Here is a 16,968-nt window from a genome sequence, read left to right as displayed (position 1 = left end):
TATATCGTGATAAATATTTTTGGCCATATCGCCCTGCTCTACTGAGAACCACCTGCTTCCAGATAAACAGTCCAAAACCTCATCAGTACGAGGAACTGTGTATCGAATAGTACAGGAATAGTTCTGTGATTCAAGGCTCGATAGTCCACACACATGTGCAACCGCCCTGTTTTCTTTCGTGCCAGGACAATGGGGGAAGCATAGGGACTCCTTCATTTTTTTATTATTCCTGCTGCCAGAAGTCCTTGAAGGTGGTTGTGTAAGTCATCTAAATCAGCTGGGGCGACACGATGGGACCGCTCTCAAAAGCGGGTATGGTCAGCCAGACGGATGTGGTGTTGCACTCCTTTAGCCAAACCCACATCCCATTCATCCGTCGAGAAAACTTTACCTCTCTCTGCAAGTTTCCATTCTACTAGAATCAATATTTACTTAAAAACTTTGTTCACACATCATTTGAGATATAAAAAAAATTAAATTAGATTACATTACAAAAAGATTAAAAGCTCATTAATATTTCTGTAGTGGCGAATTTCTGTCCCAAGCTTTGAAAAAATAATTCTTCCCCTTCTTAATGTGAGCTGTCCAGGGGTTTATTTCTGACTCATACATACAAACAAAGCTATCATATCACAATGTCATAGTCAAAAAACTGTTTGCTGCAACAGTGCACATTTCCAATGCTGTGCTGGCTCATTCTATTCCACTACCACATGTACGGCATACAGTGCTCATCTTACCCAACACAAATTAAACACACAGTATATATTTTCCTCATAACATCTTATACAAATCAAACATGTAACACAATAAACCAAACAGTACCGAAAATATTCTTCTATGGATTGGCTCTAACAATTTCCATCGTCAAATAATAAAACTGATTTCTGGTTTAACTAAATACACAAGGCAGTATTAATTTTGACCCGTTTTCATTTTCACTCCTGTTATTTGTGTTCCAGTTGAGTTACATTTATTTAACCTTTGTCCTTAGCTGAGCTTTTTAACATGCAATGGGTTAAAAAAAAATACAGTTTTCATTCTCATATAATACAGAACACACAAAATATAAAAACTACAATAAATACACAAAACAGGGTACACTGTTTTAAATATATCTCTGAAAAGTAATACTTTAATTTATTAATAGATAAAACAGCTACAGTCCTACTTTGCTCTTCGACAACCCCTAACCTTTGCAGGGAAAGAGCTCATATCTGTAATTAATATGATTGCCTTTTATTGTCTAAATTTAGGTGTGTAGAGTGATATTTTATAGTTGTCATGCTTCAAGTCACTCTGTTACTGTCTTATCTTTAGCAATATCTAAGATAAACGCCTTGCAGGCAGCCTGTTGTTACATTTAAGGACTAATTTTAAAGACGCACACACACAAATGAATAAGACTCTCAAAGCTAAGTAGGCTGTATTTTTTTAAGATGTGACAATGATGCCACTGAAGAGGCTTTTCAGAGCCTGACTGCATCAGGATAGGAGTTGTAATAAATATGACATTTTTATAATATCAATGGTAGTGAATTCACTTTTTATGTCTTATAATGTCTTGTTTCCACTTGAGCTAAACTGTAATTTTGTGCTCTTTGGCGTAACCTACAGAAGGTCAATAGAGCTTATGGTGGTGTGATAAACTATTAATTAGACAATAATAATCCCCCCACCCCCCCAAACCCATTTTCTCCCTATTCAATAAACTCCTTAATGTGATCTCATGACAGGACATGCAGTCTGAGATGATGTTACGCTCTCGCAATTTGGTGTAGTTTGCTGCAATAAATGATTCCGTTTGGTTATCGGAGTATTATTACAATAAGCGCTTATTTTTAGAAAAGAGCATAAAAGCCTGATTAGGTTATTCTTAAACTGGAGCATTCAGCGTTCCACATTTTAATCACCACTCATCCTTGTCAAATAGGATATACTGCAGCCCCCTCTGCACCACATCCGTCTCCTACCTCGCCCTCCTACTCAAAATGTCCAAAGACACGGTGTTACTCTCATTAGGATGCTGAATGCAGAGAGGAGCCCTGATCTATTCAGAATTGCTCCTACAAGAGCGGGGACCTCCTCCCCTTCAGAGGGGGCATAGAGCTCCAGATTAAAAGTCACTGTGTTCACCACCCTGCTAAAGCACTCCCATTAACAGACATTACATTACCTACCCCACATGTTCAAATCTCTAACTGGGGGCTTCATACCACTTGTCATTACATGCTGGGATAAAAGTCTTTTTAATGTTAACATCGTCACATTCACTACGCCACCTCCCTACTTCAAATGAAATCCACTTATTACTGTCCGTTCTGTGGCGCTGCCTAGTCGGGACGCCGATTTTGTGAACAATTAATCCGTATTTAAGGTTGTTAAGTGTGTTGATACACTGAATTCCTGCGCGCTGAGGGGAGAAGCCAAAGCCAGCAGCTAATCAAAATGTCTCTCAGCGATTTACAGAGCAATGCAAACTGCACTTTTTTTTTCCTTTGGAGGGGTAGGTGGTGGTGGGGGGGGGGTTACACTAAAACCTTTTCCCAGTGTTTCTGAGCTGAGCGTTAGTTGCTCCCAGCTGTTTTGGAGAGGAGGACTTGGTTCAGCATTTCTGGGTTTCACGCTGCCCTCGCTTTCCTTTTTTTGTAGTTTTTTTTAGCTCAGTGTAGAATTTCTTGCAGGAGGTCACACTATAGCATGTCAACTCTGACTCCATGTGGCTGTTTATGTGTGTGACATTTCTGTGATGGGGTCAGACTATGCCGTGTTCAGTGCGTGTATCATCATACTTTTTTGGTCAGTGTACAATGTGCATGAGCAAAGTTGAACTGGTTTCTTTAAAAGAAACAAAGTTGTAGTACATCTGGAACACTGTATCCGTTGCTCACTCTTAACAAATATAATAAACAGAATACTGGCACTTATAATAAATATTGTTTTTTGTATTTTTATTTATGCATGAGTTACTGCCATCATCAGCTCAATCCAAAAAACAATAATGTGCCATTTTGCTGAAACAAACATTAATCATTCCCTGGATTGAAGTCAATGAAAAAAAGTAATCCTCAAAAAGTAAAAGGTACTATGTCATTTACAATTAAAAGTTAGGTTCAAACAAACACAAAGGGAAGTTTTGCTCTTTGTTGCTTGCACTATAGTCCAGCAGTCAGCTGGTGGAGGCACTGAAAGATCTGACAGAGTGTTTGGAAATTTGTCAGCATGAACTGACCAACAAATTGGATGGGCATGTTTGGATGAGTATGAGGTCTGTGTGCGATAGAGGTGGAATATTTCCAACTGAAGCAGACATGTTTCCATAATGCACAAATTGATACTGGTTCACGTCTTTATATGCATCATGTGAACATTTTTGGTCCCAGCATACTATATCGGAAATTTCTTTTTAAATATGTATATGTGTGAAGGTGTATGCTGTATTATAATTGGGACATGTGAATAAATATAATTATAAGCATTTTGTAAAGACAGACAATACAGAATAAAACTGTGACCACAATCTATAAAACAACTGAGCAAAACACGTTATTTCTCTCAGGCATCAGATGGATAACCATAATATGGGAATAGAAATAAATTGTTAACCTCCACTAGCTCACCAGTGAACCATGTAGGGCAAAGGTGGACAATTATTTTTTGCAAGAAGCCTCATGAGAAACTGTGACCATTATGGAGGTCCACACCAACAACTTTTTACAGATATAAAATTATTATTGACCAGAACTGAGTCCATCTTATTGGTGCAGCCTTCCACAACAGTCCCAGTTTTTATGTGACCCCTTGAGCAAATTAATTGTCCACCCCTAAAGTAAGGGAGGGTTAGAGTTGCATTTTAGCCACATGCTAAACAAAAAAAAGATTCAGAAACTATACAATTCTACCTTTTAAATCACATTTCTAAAACAGATTTTTTACAGGTTTTTTTTACATCTACATGAATGAATATGCTAAACAGATTTTTAAAAACTGAAATAAAGGGGTAGATGTAAACCTAACCGTATCACCATCACAAACTCTGGGGTCACTGGTGACCAGGTGGAGGTTAAGACTTTAAATTGGATAACAGGAAACAATTCAGTGATTTTTTTTAACAGAAATGTGTTTGTATCCCATTTTAGGTGGAGGTACCATTGAAATGTAAGGAAATACACTTTATGGACAACTGAATATAGGATTGTCAAATAAATCGATACAATTGATACAAATTACTATTGGATTCGATGCTCATTTGCAACAGTATCAATACCAACAGGCAGGCACACAGCCCCTCCCCTCACTAGCAGCTGAACACATGAGCAGCAGTCATCACACTGACCGACACTTTTTGAGACAACGTGAGAGGTCAGCATAGCTCCAGTTTCAACAATGTTAAACTCATAAGTGTTAAGCTGGCAGGAGCAACATTAGCCATCTGTTATAATTCGTTATCATTAAGGCAGCAGTTAGCAGCTACAGCTAATAACAAAACCATAATGTTAATGTGGGAGCCAGGAAGCAAACATTATCAGTCCAGCCCATAGATTATGTTAATTTAACAGGATAACATAATTATTTGAGTCTAAAAGGTGTAACTTTCCTCCTAAAGTCCCAGATAGATGCTGTCAACCAACAACTAGAAAGAAACAGTGGCAGCCTACCTTGACAACTCCATGTGAGCAGCAAAGAAAATCATCTGACGTCAGTTTGAGTGTTTGAAATTTTGCCTCTTTTTCATATTTTAAATTTTGTTGTTTTTGGTGCTGAAAATGGTTTTGAAATTGGGTTTGAAATTCTAGTATCGTGACAACACTATCCTCTTACACACGGAGTTGCTAGCGCAGTTATCTTTCACTCCTCCATAATTACATGTTCAGCTAAAGATGAATTGATGCTGGTTTGTTACAGTTGTTACAGGGGTGTAATCTGCCTGTCATAACTTAGATTACCACGTGTAATTCTTGCTCTGTATTATTGTCATTTTCTAAAATAATCCACTGATTTTTCGCAGCCCTCTATTTGCTTTGCTGGTTTATGTAACAGGATGCATCTGTTAGGGAACAAAAATATTTTTATCTGGATACAAATGGAGATGACTATTTGTTTTTCTTCATTGACACTTCTCAATTTATTGCATTAAAGTGGGTGTTCTGCAATCACTTATGATAATAGTGACGTGCAGCAGTTGGCTGTCACAGTCACATTATACTTTTATCATTATGATTCTTAGTTTGGACTAAATACAGACGCTGCAGTTTGGCAATAAATTCTAATATCTGACATTTTTTGAGGTTTTAACAAGAACCTGAAGGCATCAAGTTTATCTATGTTTCATAGGAGTCTACATTTAGTACTGCATTACTGCTCATGAAAATTATATAATTTATATATTTTTCACATCACACTGAAGTCGCGTCAAACTAATGTGCATAATGTCTTTCAGCATGAGGCTTGGCAAGTATAAGTACTCCTATAAAACTCTAATATTTGGGATATTTTTTGTTTGGCAGTTTTACAGATGAGTTAGAATTTTGTCGCTCTTAATATTTAACTGTTAACACTCCTTTATCCCTCAAAGTCGACCTTTTTCTGCATATGAAAATGGTCAAATTTGCAAATAATGAGGTGAGCGTATGTATAAGTAACAGTTGTTGCTGAAATTTCAGACTGCTCCAAACATTTCGTTTGAAACCATTTTTTTCTGCTAGTTGATGTTTTTAATTTCATTGAGCCAAAGGTCCTTAAAATAGTCACATCAGGCACACATCTGGTTGTGAGCACACAACCTTCATCCACCTGATGTTTATGAGGCACAGCCAATCAGAAGAAGGACAAATTAAAGGGAGAGGATGTAGGATAAATAATGATCATTCTGAACTGTGAATCATGCAAAAGTACTCTTAGTACAGTAGTGAAGTCTTTAAAAACAATGGAGCTGGACATGCTTGCAGGCATTATATATGTTAAGGTCTTCTGTTGAACAGAATGTGTAGATTAAAATATATAGAGATCTTTGGGGATATTAGCTATAACAGTTCTGCTGATAGGTTTGATCCTTGATCATTTTCTTTTAAAAAAATATATTGCCTTCACACATTTCCAGTATCAGTGCAGCTGCTTATTATTTAGAGTCTGAACACAGTGTAGGAAAAAAAAACAGGCCTGTATATGACTCAGGTGTGTAAAAGCTCGACTATTAGTTTGACGTCATTGTTGTATAACGACAAAAACATGCCAGAATTGATAATAGCGGGTAATAAGCTTGGAGGCGTTCAATTCCGATAGATGGGATAATTTGGAAATGGTTCTCAGCTGCCATTCCCATCAATGACAGAAAAGGTCACACACTACTGTTTTGCTTATTAAAACTACACAGAAGGCAACTTATTTCTGTGATACTGGTAAAGTGGTGTTAATTAATTAATTTGTTTTGTTTTGGGGGTTTTTGGGGGGTTTTTTGTTTTGTTTTGTGGTCATTTAAAATACAGTTTCCCCTGGGCATGTTAAAGCAGTGGTTCTCAAATAGCCAGTTTAGAGCCTGCGTATGATTGAGGACTGCATGGGGAAAATGGACACATCAGTGAAAACACTTTCAGTTAGAGTGTGTACCATGTCTGCTCAGCACAGTGCTTTATGTTGTTAATAATCATTTTCATACTGGTTTAGAGTTTTTCAACCATATCCAAGGTGGCTGTTTTTTAATATTGACAGTATCTGTCAATGTTAGGAAGATTTAACCTGCTTCAATGACTAAAACAGGGGAACTGAAATTACAGACATACTCTGTTAGTTTCCTGCTGGGCTGCAATATCATGGTATGACATGAACTATGTGATAACATGATTGCATTGTTATCTTAGGCCTCAGTCCTAGTAGGCGTAGAGATTACTTTACAACCCCGAGGCAACCACTGTTTGCAGGGAAAACTGGTTAGTCAGTGGTTGTTGGAAGTTGCTGGTAGGTGAAATGAGTTGCTAAAGTCATGCAGGCCTAAAGTCTAGTGCAGGGGTGGGCAACTCCAGGCCTCGAGTGCTGGCGTCCTGCAGGTTTTAGATCTCACCTTGGGTCAACACACCTGAATCAAATGATTAGTTCATTACCAGTCCTCTGGAGAATTAGCAGACTACCCCTGTTAAATGGTGGTGAAACTGTGGAAAGTGGAATGCAAATCAGAAATAAAGCTGGTTTGCCTTCAAAGCGAAAATGGGACTTTTTAAAATGTACTGGTTGCAGCAGTAAGTCACAAGTTTTACTTTGACATTTTTCACTTTCCCGTTTGCGTTGCCCTTTCACTACTGCCTGGTGAGTAGTTGGCAAGCGTTTGCAGATAAGTTGGCATCTTTGATACAAACCACAGTGACTTGCTGGCTACCAAAGCCATCACATGGAGGTTTTTGGTTCTGCACTCTCTTTGAAATCTATTTCATCTACCGACAGCGACCAGTCGCCATCCAGTCAGCTGTTATACATTTTTCCCTAGCGACTTGTGGTTGCCAGGTGATCACCGACCAGTATCTAGACCTGTGTGCAGAGGCATTAAGAGGTCAAAACTCCAGCTAGACTTCAATTACTCGACCAACATATTTGACTTTTTGCCTTATCAGAGCACATCATCAAAATCAATCTTATTTAAGATGTTATAGACAACATTTTACATAGGACGGGTACAAAGTCGGAAAAAAAAACAGTCATCTACATTCACAAAGATATCTGAAAGTTAAACATCTACAAGGATGGGCTGATATGGTCAAGTGATTTCAGGCCAATCACAGACAAAGGGGAGTGTCCAAGAAGAAACATGGGTGGAATGATGTTTAAATTTTGCTCCATAATGTCTTTGGACGTCAACACCAAGTGAGCACACAGTTTTGTATTTTTGGTACCTATACTTATTTTATTTAAAAAGTTGATATGTTTCCATTTTGATCCCGGCAAAAAGCCACAAGCCAAAATATGTCAGTCAAGTGAGTGTTGCTGGAGTTTTTCTCTCTTCTGACTTTATTCTCTCCTCAGTGCATCTTGGAAGTGGGTGAATTTGTGCCAAAGACCTCTATTTATTTTTTTTTTTTCATTCTTATGAAAAAATTATGATAGCAAGGGCTGCACTTTGAGAACCATATGCTAAAGGACAAAATACACTTCAGCATTTCCACTGCTAAGGGAGCTTAATGGTTTGCACTATTTAGGTAGTGGCAAAGCCCCAGAGTGTGCACTTTTTGCTGTGTATAAATGTAATGGTTGGAGCCTGGTTTGATGCACATCCATGTATCAGGACAAAGCTCGCTGCATCTCTAATTGGAGTGAGGAGTCACTGCGATTCAACAATGCTGTGCAACAGCCCCACTTTGAAGTTAACAAGAGCGTTTTTTTATATGTAACATTAAGTCGAGTCCCCCACACACTTACATCATTTACACACACGCACTCCAAGCTAGCCGCTCCGACTGAGCACCTTTAATCACAAAAACGTTCGTTTCTAATTAGAACAAGTAATGTCATTACAAGTCTTCCTTTACTACTCAAGGTCAAAGTGAAGGTCATCAATACATGATTTCACAAATGGAGTTGTGGACTCTCTTCCAAGCTACATAATGTAGAGTAAAAATGAGCAAATGCCTGAGAAATAATGAGAACAGCAACAGTTTAAAATAAAAACGATTAAGATATTAACTGCCTGTGCAAGTGAAGTGCTATTCTTTAAAGCAAAGGAGAATGCTATGACTGCATATGTTCTATTTGAAAAACATTTTCTGTTACATGACTGCAACACACCACTCAACTGTCTGCTCACTATAAAGAAAAATAAATTAGATTAGTTATAAAATGGGACGTTTTTAGCACTGATGCTGTCATATTGCTGGTGTTTTGCACATTAACAACATACAGAACAAAGTGAATTATTTAACCAAAGGAGTTCTCTGCAACATATGATGCCAGATTTTACACTGGAACAAGGCTCAGCATTTAACTCGGACAACACGGGTGGAAAAAGGGAGAATAAGTATTTACTAAGTGTCGTGCAACATGTGGAGCAGAGGTGGGTACACTTTTATTTTGTGTGCATCTGTGTGAATGTCTCCGGCGAATCCTCGCGGTTTTACGCATAAACCTTCGTCTTTTTCCCAAACAAACCGACAGCGTGTGCGTTCATGAGTGAGTGATAAGCAACACGCTCTCGGCCCCCATCCATTCAGGCCTCGCCCCAGCCTTCTCTATGAGTGACACACTGACTAATACACAGACAGATAAACACTCACACTGACAAACACGATAAGGCTTTGCCCACAAAACACTGACACGGACTGACTGATGGACGTCTCCATGGAGACTAGTCACCAAGACTGACACAATGTCTCTCGCCGCTGAGCGCCGTGCCAACTGAATCAGAGAGGTGAGGGAGAAGAAATGGAGATAGAAGGCGCGATAAATAGTGTGCAGCACCAGAAAGATTACAAAACAGCGTTGAAATGTTCCGGCCTGCGTGTGGATGCAGTGCAGATCTGCTCTAAAGCGCCACGTGATCGTCTTCGCTGCCCTCCGATCGGCTCCTCTCACACCTCAGTCTCACCCCATCACTTACACCTCTCCATCACTTTTCCCCCTTCACACTCCTCTTCTCTCTCTCTACCTCCTTTGTGCTCGTCTCCTCGCCCCGCTTTCCTCTCTCTACACCTAAGGCATGTTTATTTCCACACCTCACCTCCTCTGCTGATTTCTCCACCCTTCTTCCTCTGCAGGTTCTTCTCTCCAGCCCATCTCTCTCCCTCTCTGTCTCATTCCCCCTCTCTCCCTCTCTCTTACTCTCTCCCACGCTGTGCGAAATGGAAGCTCTCACAGAGACCTGAGGTTGCCATAGTAACCTGCCATAGTAACCACTCACCATCTTGCGTCTCTCCGTCACATCGGCGGGGGCTCGGGGCGTCCGCGGCCCTGCTCTGCAGCTCCCAAAGCGGGGTGTGAGTTCGCTAAACCCTGCAGTGTGGAACCGTGGAACAGTCCCTGGATCGAATCTGATTTTGGCCAAACAAAAACTCTAAATGACTACGCCTCTAAGAGGAGAAATAACTGCGTGATAACTGAAAAAAAAAACAACAACTATTTTATCTTCGGATTTGTTTGATCGGTCAGGTCACTGTAAACCCACAGCTGAGAGGAAAAATACAACCATTAAAGGAACAGTTCACTCCAAAATCAAAGATACATGCCCGTCCTCTAGACTGTAGTGTTGTTCATCCATCTAAATTAATCTAGTATGAGTGCCCTGCTTTTAAAGCTATCAGCTGTTCAGATGCCTGCCTTCTCTTGGATGTATTAGAACTAAACGGCACTCGCCTTGTGGTACTCAAAAATCCAAACTCAACAGCAATGCCAGAATTCATGACCCGGGTACTCTAAAAGCCCACAAACTTTGATGTGAGCAGTTTCATTTAGTAACTATTTTTTTACTTTTTTTTTCTCTCGCACTATGCACCACTGCTCTGTCACTCTTAGAAGCTCTACTCATCCAGTGAACACAGCAGAGAGAGGGAGACCTCTGTTCCTGTGCCAGGAGAAGTCGTCGTGATGCTGACCAGAGTTTTTTTTTTTTTTTTTTTGCAATGCCTTTAAAAGAAATCCTCTACAGGGGTGTGAAAAGTCGCTTAATCTCCCAGCAAAGTCGCTAAGTTAGCAGCAGTGAGGTCATCTGAAGTGTGATGCTCACTACTGGGAGTGTGAGGGAGGTCAGTCACACAAGCTGAGTATACAGTCAACATTTTATAAAAAATAACCAAATCTGAAAATTCAGAATTAAATACTCAACAAATGGATATCCAAATGATTTAGTATTTGGCACAGTCTAATTTTTGGTCTTTATCTACCTGCAAAGACAGGTGAATATTAGCTAACTGGATGTTTTCTGGATTGGCCGATGTAGACAGTAGAAAGAAAATAGTTCCTAAGGTGAAACTGATCACAGCAAGGTTTGTGGATTTTTTAAAAAATTAGTATTTTTTTGATAAATGTATCATGACTTCTGGAAAGAGAATTTTACGACTTCAATGGTATTTTGTCATGAGTGTAACAGATCTGTTTTTCCTTCTCCTTGTGGGATGTTTGGTTCGGGTGGTTTAGTGTGTCGATATATGATAACTGAAATGTGCAGGTACTTGGACATGATTGATGTGCCATCTTTCGGCTTGCAGATGATTGGCTCCAGGCTGAGGACAGTCTGGTGCCATCATGGGCAGAGATTTATTCATCTTCCTCCTATTCCAACCTGCCACACGTGTTTCCACCTGTTGCTATGCGGTTTGCTTGATAGACTGAAGGAGTTTGTAGTGGTGGGATGCTGTTTCTTTTGACATGTTTTCCCCATGCTGGGCAGGTAAGTTTATGTATTTTGGTTTATTCCTATCAGTTAGGTCGCCTTCGGTATATTTCTTTAGATAGAACTCTTGGTTATTTTGGTCTTTGGTCACTTTAAAGATAACTACATCAAGTTCAACAAGTCGTTTCTGTGCCTCATCGGGAAAACTAAGATTCTTCACATTTCTCAACCACCCCACTTTTGCACTTTGAGCACCACAAGGCAAGTAAGGTCTAGTTTTTTGGTATTCATGAGAGGGCAGACATAATATCTCCAAAAGTACATAGCAGCTCACACCAAAGCAATCTAGATAGATTGGTCTGGGATGTTCTAACTCTTTAAGTCTCTATTCTAACAGAAAAGTTAAACTAAGCCTCACTGAGGCTTTAGTATGGGTAGTACCTTACCATATCAACTGTTTTGAGTTTGATAGAGAAATTTGAGCCTGAACACCTCGCCACTGCACCACCCAATCTGAAAGCTACCACAAGAGAAATATGCAAGAGGGGCACAATATATAAATAAACCAGTACAACTGAGTCAACACTCTACATATATCGTGGGGAGTCCGGGGACTTGGAAAACAAACAGTGAAGACGTGCACAGGTTCATGTGATGGCACCGAGAGTAATCGTCCTAACCATACAGCAGAATCTGCGATTTATCACAGCGATGGCGCGTAGCTTTGCTAACTGCCTCCTCTGGGGCCCTTAACGGCCTCCAGGGACGGCTGCTAGCATGTCTTATCGCCCACCCCCACCTCAGGAGCCGCCATCTCACAGTGACATCAGCACAGCCCCCATTGCTGCCCCTGAAAATACGACAACCTCCAACCAGCTACAAAAAGGACGTTTGGATTACGTGTCATCTTGTGCGACAGCATGCCCACGCTTCTCTCCAGGCATCTCATTGTGATCTCTCAGAGAGCCGTGGAAACCAAACCTGTCTGTGTCAGGCTTGAATCACATGTAAAAACAACAGCGGGAGGAAGAAAAAAAAGAGCGAGAGAGAGAGAAAACATTTAGCATCACACTTTGGTCATCAGGATTATAATTTCATGCTTCTGTTTCTTGCCATCTCCATCATCAATATTTATACTGTCATCAGCATCAGTATGGCACAACTGTTGTGCCTCCGGCCGGCACAGCCAGCCAGTGAGGCAGACAGAGGAGGAAAGGCCTCAGCCCGACTCTGCAATGCTGTATTGAACTCTTATGCCACCACTGACCCGAAACAAACTCCCTCAAGACTCTGTTCATAGATGCAGCCAAGCCGGCAGTAGCTGTAAAGCAGGGTGGTCATTGAGGCTTGACCGCCTTCATTACCCAATCACATTTACTAATACTTAATCTAACCAGGAGAAGATAATATCTCTTCTATTTGCCAAACTCAATATCAGACACTCAGAGCTGACCGCTTTCTCTGGTGAGCTCATTTCAGACAGCACAAACCGAAACTGCATCCTGACTGCCACTCACGGTGACACGAGGAAGAAACAGCCGCTTTCAGCCATCTTTACTAGGAGATGATCGGATTTTCGAGCACCTCCAGGCAGCTCTCCCAATGTGCCTTCATGAACTCATGAGGTAGGAGGGGGAAGGAATCGCCTTAGTTCATTTTTTCAGGCGTCGCTCTTCACTTTAGGTCATGATGAGAATATACTCCTCAGGGGAAATCTCACCATTTCTAATTATGTCAATTCAATGGATTATAGCTTTCATTTTGTGTCATTAACCATTGCCAATCTTCCAACTATTATTCAATAATTAATGTCTGGACAATCATCATGTTCCCCAAAGGGCCAACACCCAGGCCTGGACAGAAGACTCAATCAAACCAATCATGGCTAATTATACCCACCGCGCCATCATAGGGAGCTTAGCATTTCTGCTCTGCACGGGTCAGTGCTCATGCACTCCCTGCCCCCTGGTTGCGGGGATTCAAATTGTGCCACATCATGCACAAAAACAGAATCTCGGATATCCAGGTTCTGGCGTGGCGTGAGCACGTGGCGACTGTGTGCGATACGATCCCAGCGTCTCAGATGGGTCCCTCGTCGTACTGCATTTTGAGCTGAACGCCGGAGGTTCCTCCCACAATTCTCTGCCTCTCTTGGCTGATCAGTGACTCTCCCTTCACCCTTCAACCCGTGTACATCAGCAAGTCTTGCAGCCATCAATCAGTGACACCGCCGCTCTATGAAGAGATCAGCGGCCAGCTTGCCCTGATTAGAACAGTTTAAGTGTCATCTATAATCTCTATCTGGCTCTGGCTCTTTGTCACAGAAATGAGTGCGTGTGCATAAACACAAAGGTATGCACAAACTCAGGCAGACACCATATTTAGGGCAACAGTTACTCCCTTTGCATTCTAATGTAGCAGCGAATTAATGCAGTCCATTGTCCTTTTACAGTAAGGGGACAAAGAAAGGCAAACTACACTTTAACCAGATTAAAAGCACCCTGGCTTCATTTGGGAGATGCACAAATCATTGGGACAATATTTTAGGGGGCAATCATTTATATGCTGGACTCCTCTCATGCCCTTTGCCACCTAGGGTGTTTGTTTTTGGAGGATTTACTTCGACTTTTATATATCTCCTCTGGAAATAATCCGCAATGGCTCCACTATTCCGACAACGTTAGAGCAGTGGGGGGCTGAGCATTATCTCAAAGTCACACCTTCCCTCTAGGCCAGGTGTGCAGGTGTAATTTACCATGTCCCTGTTAACCTGCTTGCTTGTTTTCATCAAGCTCATCGGCCATGCATAAGTGGTGTGCCTAGGAAATTAAAGAGCAGCTTGGCCTGATTCCTCAAATGACTGAAATTGCTCAGCCGGTGCTTAATTTGTGACACAGGAAGGAGTCAGTGGGATGTGTGTGTCTGTGTGTTAAATTTATCAGGTGACAGTTGAAATTTGCAAGATGACCCACATGCTATTTCTTTTTTTAAGTGGTCAGACTGTAGAAGAGGTTCAGAAAATCCTTCAGGAAAGTGTTGACTGCTATATTTTATTTTATTTATTTTTCCACCTTTCGCACATTTTAGAATTAAAAAGAAAATCTGCCAAATGTGCTTCCTTTGGTTGCCGACAATTTAGACCTTGGAGCTACCAGTGTCTGAATGTTCCCGTTACATGAACAGAGTCCATGAAGAGGAAATCAGATGAATAAAACATTCCACCTGCATCCCATTTAACTAATCTGTGTTAACCTTTCCTTGTGAATCGTGACATTGTTCAATTTTAATAACATGCATATTAGGTCAAGAGGTGTCATGACTTTGCACCTTCAGGACTTCATCTGACCTACTGTAAGTTGTGCATTAGATTCCCCCTATTTCAAGGTCTTTACTCATTCAGTACAGGGTCTTCTTGATTTTATTTAAAATTAAAATCCCAATAATGAGGATCACAAGAAATCACGTCCCTCCATCCATAAAAACCACATCACAGAAACTAAATAGACTGCTGTCTTGTTTGAGTGGTCACAATGGGGCTGTCTTTTAGTAAGTGAGGTAATGCTTCGGTTTGTGGGGTTGGTGGGAGGAGGGTAGCAGCAAAGTTCAAGATGAACAAATTCCGGTGACATTCCGGCCTGGCTTTTGCGGCAGTGAGATGTCTTGATATTTTGAAGCGCTGCCCCGAGCTGGAGCACCTTGGCTTTAAATACGATATCATGTGACAAGCTTTTCATGAAGCCCGAACCTTGCAGTTACTGGTGATGTTGTAAATAAAGTTCACGATCAGCTAAGAAAGAAGCCTCGCTACCTCACTATTGACCATAAACCAATATGATTGGATGAAATACATGCTTTTACGAGCAACATAAAAACTTACCATCCTCTTAAAGTTTTACGTCTCTAGGCTTATTTTGGATCCAATAGAAAGGATGTGCAGTGGAATGAGGGCCCATAAATGGTATATGTCGTGGTCATTTGCTCGACTGTTTTAGCTACAATGGTGTAGAAATTTATAGGTACTGTAAAGAGCTTTGAATTGCGGGGTGTAAAATGCAAGCAGCAAACAGTTCTGCTTTAGCAGTATGAGAGGATGGGAGGAAATCCATACTGACACAAGCCATCTTCCAGTTAAAAACACACACACACTTCTTCTGAACCTCCCTGAAATTCGGCTTCATTTTCTTCCTTCCAGGCATGCAAATCTGCTAAAATGTACACTGTCGGAGGGGCTTCTCGGTGCATCAACACCCCCTTCCCACACATAACTACAGACACATGCAGATCCTTCCAACCTTTTTCTTGTCTAATCCTGCCCCAGTGCCCCAGTTCACCTTCCTACACCCCATTAATAACCTATTCTGTCTGTCATAAAACTCAGGAGATCATCCAGCTGGTCCACAGCACACACATTGCCAGCAATCTCCTCCCGCTAGTCCCAGTCGGTTCGGATTTCTCTCAAACACTGCACATTAGCATTTAAATCCCCTCATAACCATATCATTGTGTTGCAGATAGAGGCAGTAGATCTTCATTCATCAGTCCTAATCTATCTGCTCCTTGTTCTCAGCCGGAGGGGCCCCAGGCTCTGACTCAGAGCTTAACCCACCGCGCGTAAGCCGCAAGGTGCCTGCGCATTTTCCTCCAAATCTGGGGTCATCAACAGGGGCCAGCGAGGGTAGCTGAAGCCCAACACACACACATTAACATTGTAAACTGGTCCGATTAGGGGGGGGTTTAATTGAGTATATTTGAGTGAAAGCTGCGCGTTAAACGGATCATATATTAAGCCCTGTCAACAGCTTGTGCTACAGTGGATGCTCCTCTTATCGCCAAGGTTAGATTAACTTGTGCTGAAAAAGCACACAGAACACAAATAGAAACAAGAAACACATCCCAAGAAGCTGGTGCAAAGTTTGAACTGCGCATACGGACCAAATCCAATCATGCAAATCAATAGAATTGAATCGATTCCCCGTGACACACGTCTGTCTTGTTGTCACGCGTAATTCCTGGATATCAGCCACCTTTAGAGGCCTCTCTCGGATTCCAAACGAGGACAGTTCCCAAATCACATCCGGTCATGATACACGCGGATTTCCAACATATTAGTAGTTTGTAGCGCGTGAAATGCACTTAACTGTCCGCCAGACTCTCTCACGCGCGCACACACACACAAGCGGACACACCAGACAAACACCAGAATGTCACGAAACTGCACCCGGACTATGAATGTCATCGAGACACTTACCTTTATTTTATTTTGCTACCATCAAGTCCTGAAACACATCTTCGCTCAAAGCGCGCGTGTCGGTACTCCGAGAGCTCTCACCTTCCCTCAAATAACAGCGTATTCCACTGCAGAGCCGCCGACGCTGTCTTCTCTCCCTCCTCTCGCTCTCCTCTCTCTCTCTCTCTCCTCCGTCTCCCTCACTGTTTCTTCTCTCTCTCTCTCCCTTTCTCTCTTTTTCTCTCTCCCTCTCTGATTGATTCACCCTTTCCAAGTGCTGCGCTTCTACCGCTGGTAATGAGAATTGTCTCAGACATCTTCAGGTGGATGGAACCACTGGTCGATTCAGAGGGGATGGGCTACACTGCCGGGACAGTTTTTCTTTTTTTAAAATTTTTTACACACACACACACACACATATATATATATATATATA

At 41.3% G+C, this 16,968-nt stretch overlaps 1 protein-coding gene across 3 annotated transcripts in view; it reads right to left on the bottom strand.

Annotated features, from left to right (window-relative positions):
* lrrc4ba (leucine rich repeat containing 4Ba) overlaps positions 1-16,968 on the bottom strand; it is a 54,031-nt gene that overhangs the window by 35,299 nt on the left and 1,764 nt on the right. The window contains exon 2 of one of the 3 annotated variants that reach the window (XM_042220642.1): positions 9,698-16,896. The exons of 1 other annotated variant lie outside the window; for it this stretch is intronic. The gene's annotated coding sequence lies outside the window, so the exon portion shown is untranslated. The remainder of the gene's footprint in view (positions 1-9,697; positions 16,897-16,968) is intronic. One more of the 3 variants, XM_014333426.2, reaches the window with a different exon arrangement.

This window comes from Haplochromis burtoni, unplaced genomic scaffold (genome assembly GCF_018398535.1).
Source record: "Haplochromis burtoni strain Fernald_Lab_line unplaced genomic scaffold, NCSU_Asbu1 Contig_52, whole genome shotgun sequence".
Lineage (NCBI taxonomy): Eukaryota > Metazoa > Chordata > Actinopteri > Cichliformes > Cichlidae > Haplochromis > Haplochromis burtoni.
Note: the sequence above shows the minus strand (reverse complement) of the source record. Positions and strands in the feature narration are given on the sequence as shown.